Source organism: Lissotriton helveticus, chromosome 1_1 (genome assembly GCF_964261635.1).
Source record: "Lissotriton helveticus chromosome 1_1, aLisHel1.1, whole genome shotgun sequence".
NCBI classification, from domain to species: Eukaryota; Metazoa; Chordata; class Amphibia; order Caudata; family Salamandridae; genus Lissotriton; species Lissotriton helveticus.
Window position 1 is genome coordinate 538014758 of NC_136057.1, and position 13528 is coordinate 538028285.

Genomic DNA, 13528 nt, shown 5'->3' on the forward strand with positions numbered 1-13528 from the left:
AAAGACGGCCCATGCCGTTTAGGTTGAGGGTGTGGAGTGAAAGGACAGGTGAGTCCAGGTGAGTCCCAGCTCCGATGTAGAGGCCTGTATGGATGGTGGATGACCGCACGGATGTGTGCACAGGTCTGTTCAGATGCTCAGGGTAGTCAAATTAACTTAAACATTTGTATTGGCTGACCTGGAGATCATTCAGTTAAACATGTTGTGTGGAATTTGCTAGGGTAATAGGTTCCTGTGCATTATTCCCCGTAAGATCTCTTACTGGTGGATTTAAATGCCAGTTGCTCAATTACCCATATTTGGCCTTGAATGTAGCTGAAAAAATAAGCTTGGAGCATCTCACAGGCAGTTTTTGCTACTCACATAAAAATTAAGCAGGTGTTGCTGATTCTCAGTCTTTTGAATCACATAATATTGTACTCTGCAATGGTAGTTTGAAGGAAGATGCTCCGTGCCAAATTTCAAGGTTCTCATTGTTGCACTATGGTGAGACTGCTGCATACATTGCTAATCATTGGTCAAACTTCCAGTTTGTGGATCATTCATCACTGCCCCTGCTTCTCAGAAATGTTGTGGATGGAAAATGTATTGGGGATCTGCATTAAATTAAATTTACACTGGTAAGGGTCCTTACTAAAACTAGCACATTACAAGAAATCTTTTGTTGCCTTCATGGGGATTGGTCTAAAAAACTTGTATTTGCCAGTCTTCTAAGGCCTCCTGAACTGCACCTACTTAAAAAATTAGCCATGAACATATTCAAAACAGTAAGTCTGTTCCAGTAGAAACTCCATGTTGGACAGCACAGTTGGAGGTCAGCGGAATAAATCTGTACAGTTCAGTCAGTGAAGTGAAGCATCAATGATCCAACGATTATCCCTTTCGAAACTTTCCTCTTTTACACAACGAGGACAGGCAGTGTAGTCACAATCAGTGTCTGTTAGGGATCAACGGATCCTCATCCATTCCATACCTATTGCTCACCTGTCTTGAGATCATTGTGCAATAATGGGGTCAAGCACACCCTGAGGATAGAGATTATGACAGCCGATCTGGGTACCTCAGTATCATGGTGGAAAAGAACAATCCAAGAGGTCCTTGTTTAATATATCCATTTCAAAACAACCCAGTACGAAAGGAATGCGTACCAGGGAACATAGAATTGGTGGCTTAGTTCCAAAGACTACAGGCAATGAAGAATCTGAATCATGCCCCAAAGCATGCCCACCATTTTGGGGTCCTCCAAACTTTACAGCAAGACCAGGTAACTTCAGTCATCTAGCACTTTGTTGGCCACCACGATATATAGTTCTTTCCTCCATTACCTTTCCCAGGACAGCATTATCTAGTTACCAACATTGATGTGACTTTTTTTGTTTAGGAAGAGGCCTAAAATTGTGATTTCTATATCATCCCCAAAATCCACAAGCAGGGCCATCCCCCTCAGCCCCCAGGTAGACCTACAGTATCTGGCATAGGCTTTGTATTTGAACCACTACAGATTGTTTTTTCAGACCCTTAATAACCAATAAGCTATCAAAATTGAACGCAAATGATGCTCTGAACCTACTAGAGAATGTTGACTTTGATCTTGAAAGTAATATCTTAATATGGCTGGATGGCGAAGCTTTATATATGAGCATCTCTCAAGATGATGCACTTACCACTATAGAAGAACTACTTAAAGTAGCTCCTCCGGTGTGTACACACAAGTTCACTATATCATGCAGTGAGAAACACTGATGATGAAAGAGAACTTCTCCCTTTATGAGCATTAACTTTTTTTTTTTACAGATCACAAGGACTTTAATGGGATTGGCAACACTGTTGCTTCCACTATGGCTAATGTGCACCTGCACAAGTTTGAAGAAAATCACATCTAGTCCCCTTACCATTCATCATCATTGTAGAAGAGATACATAGAGGGCATCTTGTATATAGGAAGATAATGAGGCACACATACATGCCTTTCTGCTTTGGTTTATCATATGCAAGCCAAATTTGATATTTACTACATGTGCCGCAAAGACCAGATGGCCTTTCTGAACCTCTTACTCCATTCACCAGATAACAGCTAGTTACTGAAGTTTACGAAAAACTACAGATAGAACTGCCCTCTTACACTTTCAGAGCTTTCATCCCAGAGAGATCCCTTAAGAATAACTTACCTTTACCACAATTCCTCTGTCTTAGGAGGAACTGTTCCGAACACAAAATCTATAATGATCATGTGAAAAAGCCTACAGCCCAGCTGCGAGAGAGAGCTTATCACACAAAGGTCATATAGTATAATTCAACATAATAGCTTATTCTTGGTTATCATGATTGGATTAAAAACATAAAATCTGAGTTCTGGCTCAGTGTCTGTTCTATGAAACATCTTTAAAGAGTGCAGAGGGGTGCACACTCACATTTATTTCTTATTTTAGCAGCTTGAAATCCTGATATACATTTGCAGCCACATGGCTCTCTGCTAAGCACTCTTCTGTTTAGGAGTTTCATTTTAAATAGTATGCATAGTGGCCATCATCTGGTCTGCTGAAAGGGAGTATCTTGTAATATCATTTACCGATTCTAAAATACCGAAGAGATGGTCTCAATGCAGGGGAAATGGGGAATTCCATTCAAAGGTTAAACCTATGATTATAAAAGTTTTATTGTGATATCCAGAACAACGATAATAATAAATAATAATAAGAAATTTCTAAACAGTGTGTCCCCGCGCTAGATGCTACTAAATCATCAATTAGCTGCACAAATGCACCATCATTTAGGCACCACCTCCACGTCCAAGGTGAAAATGCCCATGCCTTAGGCACTGCCCTACATCATGGAGTATAATGCCGCTTTTAATGAATTGGCCGGCACTGCATCCACGCTAAAAAGCACTAACACTTAGTGTTCAGGCTTTGTCTCCAAATCATTGAGCAAAATACGCTGTTAGATACTGCCTTAACACAATATGCACAAATGTCGTTATTTAGGCACTGCCTCCATAACATTTAGCTAAAGACCGCAAAACATGCGCTGGTCCGCAATATGTAACATAAATACTCCAAATATTGCAGAACAAAGGTAGAAGCAAGAATACTTTTAATTAATAGCGCAACCAACCACTCCAGCATGGCGGCGGAAACGACCTGATAAAGCCGGCTAGGTCATTTTCTCGACCCCCATCACGTGACCCAGCCTCACCTTACACGTGAGACACGAACTACCCAATAAGCACCGACTAACCCTCCAACACGGAAGCAATCTTGCTGTCCAGAACGCGCCGTCGCTGCTTGCTAAAGCCACGGTACCTCGAGGTAAGCCCCTGTCTGCTAGTGAGTTAGAGCTCACAAAGTCCGGTAAATTCCATTAAGAACTTTATTCTGTCCCGCTACAGGAGACCTTTAATTGTTGGGCCCTCACGGAGGATACCAAAGTCGTTTTTCATTTGGCAGTACGAACAGAACTCTACTGCAGTTAAGTATGTTTTCTCTCAACACCCCGGCGGTCTTGTAATTTAAAATTGTAATTTAAATCAAATTAAACTGTATCTCACCCCCGCCCTTCTTTCCGCTCCAGACTTACCGGATTCTGTAATTAAAAAGGGAGACCAGAAGTGCTCGATAGAGGGTCCCAGTCAATGCTCACCACTTATGAATACAAGCATTATAGGTATAATCGAGGCTATGTCAATGAATTTCACTATAACTCAATTCTATGTAAGTGACCTCTGGTTGGACTTAATTTTTAATTTTTAATGTTCAATTTCTTCATAACACCATATACAGGAGTTGACTATTTTGTACAGAAAAACCACTGTAAGCGGCAAAGACCGGCACTTACGGCATTAATCCGGAAGGATTATTTTGTGAGGTAATAATTTGCTGCATACACCCGTTTTGCTAACAACCCGGGCTGAACAGCCTCTGATTGTGGCTCTAATTCTATACTTACAGTCCAACCCAGACTCCGAAAGTGGCGCTACACCAGAATTATATCCTTGCTGTGCGCAATTGAAGTCCAGCTCGGAACCCCACCTCCAAACATGGTAATTGTTGGGACCATTTTCTCCATCTGGGTTCACTGGGAAATTAATAACCTTATGGCACCGTAAATAAAGTGGCTCTCTCACCTTCTGCCAACAGGATTATGTGGTATTGCCCTAATCATTGAAGACCGAAAAACCTTAATAACAGCTACATTTCTGGTATGTGTCACCCTCAGTGTACGGATAGATAACCTTGCTACACTCCCATCGTTATTCACATAAATCATAATCCACTCTGGACCAAATTCCCCCAGCATGTCCAACATGTCACCATCACGACCACACACCTCCCTCTCGAAGTATAGGTCACATCACTAAGAAACCCCTCGGGACACTACCAAAACGGTCAAAAAGTTTCTTCACCAAAAGAATGATCACTTGAATTGCACGGAATGCACACGAACTGCACTGCGATTCCGAATTCAGTAACTGGCGAGCATAAACTGTACATGTCTTTTGCACTGATGATACTTCTGTTTTCTCCTTTTTCCTTCTTATTTTCCCCACAACAGGCGGTTTTAATGTTAAAAGGTTATATTCAGGCACAAGCTTTGATTGTGAAAGTCCTGAAGATGATCCCTTTATAATTGAGCTTGGGATCGAAACGTCCGTCGACTGCTTTAAGAGTGTCCCATATTTGAAATTTAATGCATTTGAGTATGGTTGTCTAACTCCAGGTCACACTGTTGATTTCAATTTATGTCAGTGGCCTGCTAGCTCACTTTGTTTGCCTGATATTGTTTGCACTCACTGTCCTCTTTACTCCTTCTTTTGTGTATGGCACAGGACTGTGCCTTACAGTAACCTTGATGTGTTTTGGTTACCTGTTTTATTCCTTCATCCAGACTAATCACTACTTGAATAAAGTTACCCTGCCCGGCTGGGCAAGGGTTTTTACACACTATATAGTAGCCCATTGTGGTCTATATACTATTTTGTTAAAACTACTTTCCTTAAGCTTGGGACCACTTGTTTTCCTTGAACTAAATCATCAAGAGGCAGTGGTTGGGGGGGAGGCCAAGGCCTTAGCAGAAAAAGATTAAGTCAGAGGGAAGAGGAGCGTTTTAAGTTTACCGCAGAATCTGGGTTCCAAAGGTTCCATGCGGAGATCCAACGGAAGTGCATTCCAATGTTTGGAAGCCAAATACCTAAACGAGCGCCCGCCCATCCTGGCACGTGTGATACGAGGGGGCTTGAACAACATTGTTCCGGACGATCTCAGGTTCCGGATGGGACGGTGGACAACAAGAAGGTTTCGCAGGTAGCCTGGGCATTTGCCATAGGCTATACGATGCGCGAAGCAGAGAGCCTTGAATTTAATGCGCTCCCTAACTGGGAGCCAGTGGAGTTTGGTTAAAGCAGTCTTCCCAGAAGCACTGCGTGGAAGGTTGAGCACCAAACATGCAGCTGCGTTCTGAACGCACTGCAGTTGGTGGAGGTGCTTTTGACTCAGACCCACTAATGTAACATTACCATAGTCAAGATGGGGTGTGACTAGGGCATGAACAATGGTCTTTCTTGCACTGATGGGGAGGAGGTCTAAGATTTTTCGAAGAGTTTTCAGTATGCCAAAGCACCTGCCTGTCACTTTGCTGACGTGGGACTTGCATGAGAGATCAGAATCAAGCATGACTCCTAGATTTCTCACGGATTCAACAGGAAGTGGGGGGTTGCCCAGTTCGGTGGGCCACCATATATGCGACCAAACTGAAGGAGACTTCCCCACGACCAGCAGTTCTGTTTTTTCGCCATTGAGGTGTAAGCAGTTCTTGTTCATCCATCTTCCCACGGCTGACAGGCAGTTGGAAAAGTTGATGGCATCTTCACTTCTGTCTGTGAGCCTAATCATCAATTGGGTATCGTCAGCATAGCTGACAATACCTACCCCAAACAATTCCACTATGTGAGCCAGGGGTTCCATGTATAGATTGAACAAAGTAGGGCTCAGGCTTGAGCCCTGAGGAACCCCATGGCACAGCTTCCGCATGGAGGATTTAAAAGGGGGACAGTGCATCTGGAAGCTCCTGTTGGCCAGAAAGGATTGTATCCAGGCATGGGCCGATCCCTCCACTCCCATTTCGGAAAGACGCGACAGCAGCGTTGTGTGCAGCACGGTGTCAAAGGCTGCACTCAGGTCTAATAAGATCAACGCTGCTGTCTGTCCTTCGTCCGCCATCTGTCTGAGGCACTCAGTAGAATAGAGGACGGCTGACTCCGTGGAGTAGCCGGCTCTAAAACCCGATTGAGTGGGGTGGAGGAGAGATTCCTCCTCCAAGTATGTCATGAGTTGAACATTGACCACCTTTTCCACAATTTTAGAGCAGAAGGGCAGAAGGGATGTGGGACGCAGGTTTTGAAATTGAGAGATGTGGATGTTGTTTTTTTTTTTAGTGGAATGACCTGAGCTGTTTTCCACTCATCTAACACCTGGCAATGGTGGAGAGACAGAGTCACAATATGACTGATCTGATCAATCATGCACTCCATAACCCCTTTACAGCGCACAGGTGGACACACATCACAGGGAGAGCCTGACTGGATGCTATTGGCAATGTTCAATAATTCCTGTCTTTCGGGAGTCTTGAAACATGTGAGATGCGTTTTCCCTATATGGTTGGCCCTAACTTCAACCTGATTGCTCAAGGGATCAGTACTGTCAGTGAAGGTGTCATCAATTTTGTCAACCTTATCCACAAAGAAGTCCGCCATAGAATCACAGAGTTCGGTGGAGTAGCTGTCTTGAGCTTCCAGTCTGGACGGGACCATAAGCTCTTTGTAAATGGCGAAGAGTTCTCTGGTGGGGTTGTCAGCTGATTCAATTCTGCTTTTAAAATGGATGCCTTTCTCTACTCGCACCAATTTCTGATATTTCTTAAGTTCAGTCCTGTATTCTATTTTACATTCAGGGTTGTAGTTTATTCTCCAGCGCCGTTCCAAGTATTTACATTTGGCTTTGGCTGTTTTCAGTTTTTCAGAAAACCAGGGTGCAGTTTTGGTTTGTCTTGCAGGAGGTTTGAGTGTCCAGGGTGCTACCTTGTCCAGCGCATTGGACACCCATTTTTCATAGCTACTCCATGCTTCCTGCAAAGTGTCGCTGGGGGGCGGGGATTTTTCCTGCAGGGTGAGTTGAAATGTCTCTGGCTTGAAGTTCTTCCAATCCCTGCGCTTCTGGGGTAAGGGTTTGTCCAGTCTCATTTCTAGGCTCACATCTTGTAATTCAAACGGAATGACAAAATGGTCCGACCAAATCGTTCTAATGGGGGCGGAGACCTTGATACCCTCCCAATTTGCAAAAATGGGGTCCAGAAGATGGTCCCCACATCATTGAAACCTTCTGGCAACAAGGTCGAAATAAACTGTAGTGTTGTTATAAAAACCCACTGGATTCCTATTTTCTGTTTACACAACTTTTTCAGACACCACAAATGGCAGTACAGGAAAATCCTGCAGAGTCTATTTTGCTTATTTCATGAATGTAATCAGACAATCATTTAAAGTCATTTTAGAGGATTCAATCTTCCTAATTTTCAGGTTATAAGAAGCAACAAGGTTGGTACTCCATCATGATCCCTTGCATTACGCTTTGCAGTTGCAGAGGGGTCCGTGTGTTTCTTTTTTCCATCTACAATGCATACCTTAGTTCTCAAGATCTCCACTTTAGTGCATGTGTTGCTGGCAGCAAAGCTTGGAAACACGAGGAGACAAATACAGAACGATTTGGTAGTGCCACGGACTAAGTTGGTCAACTGGGGAGACAGACGTTTCCTGGTTGCCGCCCCAAAACTATGGAACACACTCCCGCAATCCATAAGATCCAGCACAAATCTTATGTCCTTCAGGAAGAAATTGAAAACATGGTTATTTAACCTCTAAAATTTCACAAAACCACACAGGAGAGCAAACAAATGTACAGCGCCGAGACGCCTGCGGGCAATTGTTCGCGCTTAACAAATGTTAAAAATAATAAAAAATAAATAAATGAGCAATTCTGTGTTTCTGAGCTCTGTTGCCTGCAGCCCATGCACTGGCTGGGTGAAAATTCCCTGCCAGATATTATAGCTGCCCTTCCCAGTAACTATGACGCAGAATGGCACAATCGCGCGGAAAATGCCCGGGGCGGGGGGGTAGCAATTCTGTTTAAGAAAAACTTAAAAGCTGTCAAAATAATTGCTGAAACTATAGAAGTTGCTGATATACTTGGAGTGAAGATCACGCTGAATAATTCATGCTTAATGATCCTCACTGTGTACCGTCCCCCAAACTCCACGTCAGTTTTTAATGATTTGTTTGCTCCGATTATGTCAGATTCATGTGCTAGATATAAAAAAATTGTGGTGACAGGAGATTTTAACATGCATTGGGATAAAGTTTATAAAGATCTGCCATCTCGACATTTAGAGAATACTATGTCCTCTTTGGGGATCAGTCAACTTGTGGATGCCCCCACTCACGTCAAGGGGCACATCCTAGATCTCATCTGGACATCAGATCCAAGGGTACACCTTGTGGACATCATACCTTGTATTTGGTAGGACCGCTACCTGGTGAATTGTGAGATCCCGATCGAAAGCTATGTGTCCCAAAAAAACCCTAAATTAAAAAAAGTCCGGCAGTGGACAAAAGTAGATTCTCAAGCTCTGACCTGTAGCCTTCCTAACCGCGTCCAAACATTAGTTTTAAAAGGGGATTTGGACCAGGACTATAAAGATCTAATGCAGAATCTGAGTCAGGCAATAGACCAGATAGCTCCGGAGAAATTACAAAAGTAAAAGGAATAGTAAAAGGCGCCCCATGGTTCACCCCGCTTCTGAGGGACCACAATAAGAAACTCCGGTGCTTAGAAAGGTCCTGGAGGAGAACTAAAGATGGGACAGATAGGGAACAATACAGAACCTCACTTAAGACATATAAGAAACTGATTATGGCAACAAAAGCAGATTTCAACGAAACCCGTATAAGTCAAGCGGACAACATTCAGAAGGAAACATTTAAAATCTTAACTGAGCTGAGCAAAAAACCAGAAACATCGGAAATAACAATAACTGCCGATAGTTTCCAAAGCTTCTTTCTCGAGAAGGTGGAAACTATCTTTTCTGAGATCAAGGTTAGTGCCCTGAAGGGCCTCTGCCCATCACAGGAAGCTCAGTCTTCCCCTGGAGTATATATTTCTAAGCTTCCTGAATTGGATAATCTAAGCCTGGAGCAGATTATGAACAACATTAAGTCAGGCTCCCCAGCAGACCCGTGTCCCCCTAGGGTCTTTCGTTTGGCGCGCCCTATTCTGCAAAATCACATTATCTCCATTCTTAACAGCTCAATGGAGACCGGCCAATTACCATCAAGTCTCAAGGAGGCACGGGTGAGGCCTCTGTTAAAAAAGCCTGGAGCCGACCCGGCCATTTTAAAAAACTATAGGCCGATATCCCAGCTGCCTTTTCTGTCCAAGATTTTAGAGCAACATGTGCTGAAGTCCCTTTCCTCATTCCTGGAATCACACCATCTTCTCCAGGAGCGTCAGGCGGGATTTCGGGCACATCACAGCACCGAGTTGGTGATGCTCTCGGTGCTGGATGAGCTGAGAGGTATGGCTGACAGTAAGAAACCAAACGCCCTGATACTTTTAGACCTATCAGTGGTGTTTGATACTGTCAGCCATTCCCTGCTATTGGACAGATTGGCTGCATTTGGGATAAGGGGTCAGGTCCATCGGTGGCTCCAATCTTTTCTGACTGGTAGGACCCAGAGGATTCAACTGGGGGATGCCATCTCTAAAGTGGGTATTCTGGAGTGCGGAGTCCCTCAGGGTTCCGCACTATCCCCACTGCTTTTCAACCTGTACCTCCAGCCATTGATTGACTCTCTAGCTAACATGGGTTGTCGTGTATTTAACTACGCTGACGACACCCAGTTATTGCTGAGTATTGATAATACGATCTTGGCACAAACTAGTGCCCAGAACATCCTCAGACATACGGTTGGCTGGATGACGGCCAATCTGTTGAAAATAAATCCGGAAAAAACGGAGGTACTGGTGGTCTCGACCCTAGCCTCGCCTTGGAGTGATCTCTACTGGCCCCAGGAATTAGGGCCCTCACCGATACCAAGTGACAATGTAAAAAGCCTTGGAATCAAGATTGACAATGAGTTGTCCATTGGCCAGTCAGATCTCCTCAGTAGTAGGGATGTGTACTGGCTTGATTCGACAGCTACGAAAGCTGGCCCCTCTTCTTTCCTGTTCCGCACTCCGTATGGTAGTCTCTGCCACCATTGTTTCGAGGCTAGATTACGGGAACGCCATTTATCTAGGCCTACCTAAAATTTTGATTAACAGATTGCAGGTGGTCCTGAATGACGCGGCGTGTCTGATCTTCAAGTTACCTAGAAGATCTCATGCCACTGTTCTACTACTTAAGTTACACTGGCTCCCCATTGAACAGAGGGTGGAGTTTAAGAGCCTGTACACAGCCCACAAGGCCATCTATGGGCAAGCTCCTGCGTATATTAAAGAGCGCCTGGAGTTATATACCCCCAAGCGAGTTTTGCGGTCCGCTGAATCCCAGCTCTTGGTCTGCCCTCGTTATAATTTAAAAAACAAAGGCGGCAGGTCTTTCTCGGTTTTGGTTCCGCAGATCTGGAACAATCTACCAGAATCACTTCGGAAAGAAGCGAATCTCCTGCGTTTTAGGAAGTTGTTAAAAACTTTTTTATTTAGGGAGGCACTTGATCCAGCTAAATAAATCTTATTACAGGCCCCTGACTATCTTTATTCCTCATGAATTGTTGTTTGCTGTCGTTTTTTAAGCGCCTAGAGACCTGTTGGTGAGTTGGCGCTATAAAAGACCAAGTTAACAATAACAATAACAATAACAATGCACTAATCTGAGATTTTCAGAGGTAACGTAAACTCTGAAGATGGGGGGAAAAAGCCTACGGTCTCCTACTGCATTGAACAGTGATGATACGTCAACTAATGAGGAAGAATTTACCTGCCATTAATATACTATGCAAAGCAGGTATGTACCCTGACTTTGTGTTTTGCTTCGTAGCTTCTAAACTGTTGAGTTACAGATTAAAACGCAGGACCTTGGCCTTCGTTTGTGAATTCTACAACTATAGATATGCATTTGTGCTTTGAATCTTTGACGAAGAAGAGATGCTCCTTTGCTCAGTGAATGTACAGAAAGCACAGTTATTGTAAAGACATCAACAGCAAACACAAAGCAAGCAATCTTTAAAAAAAGAGCGGATTCTTGCAGAGAAAGGTTAACCATTCATTCATTGCACTTCAAAGGAAACCAAAATATATTATCTACACCCAAAGGCGAAAGACACAATCCTTAGACGAAACCAACTGTGCAAATCTGAAAATGCTAATGCAAACATCAAGTAAAATCTAAAGGAAGCTCTATGCAACAGAAACAATGCAATGCTCATTCCTCACCCACGCAGGAACAACACACCAAGGAATATTTAAACTGTTATTTCCATAAAAGTCTAAGCGCCTATTCTTCGCGCCAGATGTACAGATCATAGGAAAAATGCAAAATGCTGTCTTCTTTCCCATTTAAATATTTATTGGGTATATTCAATAATGGCAGCCAATGTGGGTTTTCTTGAAGAGTGCCGTTCCCCACCATTAGCATAGAAATATAATGCATCCTTAAGTATTAGATCTGAACATTAAGAACTCCTGCACAATTCAGGCATCCTACTGTGTAGGACTGAAGGGTTTTGAAAACTGTGGAGCACTAGACGGTGGAGATTGAAGGCATACAAACACTAGACCGCACAAATTACTTTCACATTCATTCATTCAGTCGGTCAAAATATCTTTATTCAATTGAAAATAACCTAAAAGAGACATACATATTCTCTAAAACATTTCTAAAAACATTCAATAAAGCAGTAAAATTTTTATAACATGTTCATAAACTGCAAATAAATCTCGATGAAACAATTTCTGAAAAGGACCTGCTCCCAAAACAACATATACATAATAGAAACATGAGCAAATGACAGAGTCAGGCATGAAACAGACAATATTGACATATACCCTAGTCACAACAAGTTGGACTATTGTAGCACCTTCTATGCCAGGATCATCATGCAACTCGCTAGAAGACTACAGATCATCCAGAACTTGGCAGCCAAACTCATCCTCAACCTTCCACACAGGATATATAGGATCAGATCAGGAGGATGAGTGTTCTCTAGTGCCACTCCTAAAGCATCTCCCTCTCCACATCCTCTTTCTATATTACGCAAGTAGCTGAAGACCTGGCTTTTTTAATAGCCAACCTACTATAGGCAGGGCTAGACACAGAAACCTATTCAGCACCAGGATACCCTCGCGGGTGATAGTGCACTTTGCAAATAGACATAGCATAACATAACTGTTAGACCTGACAGTCTCAGCGTGGTCTTCCGCTAAACGTTTTGCCTGCTTACCTCTAATTATTTTGGATTTTTGCCTCTATAGACCTTAGGACTCTGTGCATCCTACCACTACTACCTAGTGCGAAAGTGCCTGTGCGCACTCCCCTAAACATGGTTTGATTGGCATACACTGACTTGATATATTTAATTTACCTATAAGAGATGTTGTGTTTAATCTGTGAGCTTCATTCTACCCAGAGCCTTCCCATTTAATCGCTCCATCATCTGTCTCATATTCTTTGTCACCATTTGTCCCTGACCGTTTAAGGAACTACTTTTTTCTTTCTTTGCAGCACTCTACACAGTGCTCATACTTTTACTAACTCCGCCTCCTCCCATCCAACCTCATGCCTGTCCACAGATCACTCCGTCACTGCTTTTCCCATCGTTGCTGCTTTTCGTTTCCCCACCTCCTTCCTTCTATCACTGCTTGCTCCATCGCACATCACGGTGATTACCACATCCACAAATCACCCTCTCCTTGTCACTGCTCTTCCCTTCACTGCTGCTTTCCATTACCCCATCTTCTCCCTCCCTTCTCTGTTTGCTCCCTCGCACCTCGTGGTGCTTGTCTCATCTAACAATCACCCTCTCTACGATCCCGTCACAGCTTTAAACCCCCATTGTAATCTGTTTAGTTTTAGGAAGTGGTGGTGTTCTGCCGTTAATATCCTGTTAGTGTAGAGCTGAAGTGCTGATTGGAGCATGTGTGCATGGCTGCTATTACTTGCCACACATGTAGTCTCTGTTTATTTTCCTCATGTGTGTGCATGTTTAAACATTATGTGGTCCCTCTGCAAATGTGTTTATAGCTGGAAAATCAGTCCTCAAATAATCAGGTATGCATTATCACAGGGCATGTCAGAGCTTCTAAAGTAGCTATGCCTTCTGCTGTAATTGCATAACCACGTTTCTCCTATGCAAAATGATTGCACAGTTCGTCTCTCACCTTGTTGCTTCTAATTTCATAGAGTGGGACTCTGTATCTTCACATTTCTCCAGTCGGGACACTTCTTACTTTTTCTGCGTTCACCAGTGAAGTGTTTCCATACA

At 43.3% G+C, this 13528-nt stretch overlaps 1 long non-coding RNA gene across 1 annotated transcript; it reads left to right on the forward strand.

Moving 5' to 3' along the window:
• Positions 1-3249: 3249 nt before the first annotated feature.
• LOC144770071 (uncharacterized) lies at positions 3250-3663 on the forward strand. Its single transcript, XR_013598789.1, has 3 exons — positions 3250-3308; positions 3389-3472; positions 3571-3663. It is a non-coding gene; the product is annotated as an uncharacterized LOC144770071 (long non-coding RNA).
• Positions 3664-13528: the final 9865 nt, after the last annotated feature.